This window comes from Mus caroli, unplaced genomic scaffold, assembly GCF_900094665.2.
Source record: "Mus caroli unplaced genomic scaffold, CAROLI_EIJ_v1.1 scaffold_10039_1, whole genome shotgun sequence".
Taxonomy (NCBI): domain Eukaryota; kingdom Metazoa; phylum Chordata; class Mammalia; order Rodentia; family Muridae; genus Mus; species Mus caroli.
Window position 1 is genome coordinate 47,859 of NW_018389892.1, and position 1,600 is coordinate 49,458.

Consider the following 1,600-nt stretch of genomic DNA (forward strand, 5'->3'; position numbering starts at 1 on the left):
TGTTTGTTTAATTTGCTTATTAAGGATAACTGCCTGAACTTGGGCTGTGCTGTTCCAGGCTCTAACTAATTTTATTAAAATGCCTGAGAGCTGTTCTGTGAATAACAAACTCATCTCACCCTCACCCACAGGACTGGGAATATTGATCAGTCAGCATTTAGTTATGTGATACACCTAAGAATTGATGGAGATTTTCAAATGCTATTCTGATCCAGTTACCAATAGGAGATGAGAGCCATGAAATATAAAGTTCTTATGAAGCATCAGAGTCTGAAATGTAAAGGCAATGTGCATTTCTTCTTGCTTTCTTCTCTTTTTTCACTGCTGCTATGGTTTGGTTTTTGTTAAGATTAATATGGAAATATTTGATACTGAGTTTTAATTTCAAAATACTTTTACACACAAAATTATTTGAATGATTATTACAGAGATGCCTATATCCTTTGTGTTCTGATTTCTCTCCAGTTATCACACGAGCTCACTTATAATGAAATATCTGATACTGGCATATCACTGTTATCTATACTTCATGCTTTATTTAGGTGATCTTAGCATTTTATTTGATGTCTCCTTTCTCTTCTCAAGAATTTCATTTAAGGTCTCAACTTGATGATAGTTTTAATGACATCTCAGTCATCTCTGGAGCTTACAATTGTAGAACTGCCTTTCTAGTTGTGAGGATGTGGACAGTTAAGGATGCTAAGTGGGTATTTTGTAGAATATCACTGTAGATCAGGCAGTTTTATTTTCCCATGACTTTTGAGTGAGGATATATGTTTTATTTCTTTTTGTTATGGGAAGGCCACAAAAGCATGTAAAAGGGAAATACAGTTGTCATGACAACATTTTGAAAGTCACCAAATGCAACCCATATTTAAGGAAGAAGACATTGTACTCCATTTATATGAAAGGAGAACTCAATTCAGAACTGTGTATTATAAATTTGTGCCTTAACTCCATTGATTTGTTTAATCACATATTAAATCACTGGAGACTCAGAGACATTAATTTCTATTTTCATATATATTCAACTGTAACCTGCTGTATTTATCTTTTTGTTTAATTAGTTTCGGGTGTGGCAGTTGGAAATCCTCTTCAGTCATGTTTGTGTCACTTCATACACTCACAGAAATAGAACACTGTGTTGTTACCTGGCACTGAAAATGTTCTAAATATCTTTTATGTTTCCTCCCAGAAGTAATATTAACCATTTGTACTATTGGGTGTGGACATTTTTATTGAATAACAGTATTTAAAACACAGTATAACCATGAAAACTGGGTTTTCTCATTGCTACTTTGGTGTCATTGAGTCTGTTCACTGAACACGCTAAATAAGTAGCCATGTGTTTATACTAATTCCATAAAGAGAGATACATGTGTAATTATATGTATTAATTAGCTATATTCCCAAATTTTATTCATTAAAATCTTAAAATAACCATAAATATACTGTTTTCTAGTCTGGATTAGTACCAGACGGGTTAGTTTATAACATTCCATTGCTGTTCTGTAACTTCCACATTTAAAAAAAAGAAGAGAGAGAAAAAAAGAAAGAAAGAGAGAGAGAGAGAGAGAGAGAGAGAGAGAGAGAGAGAGAG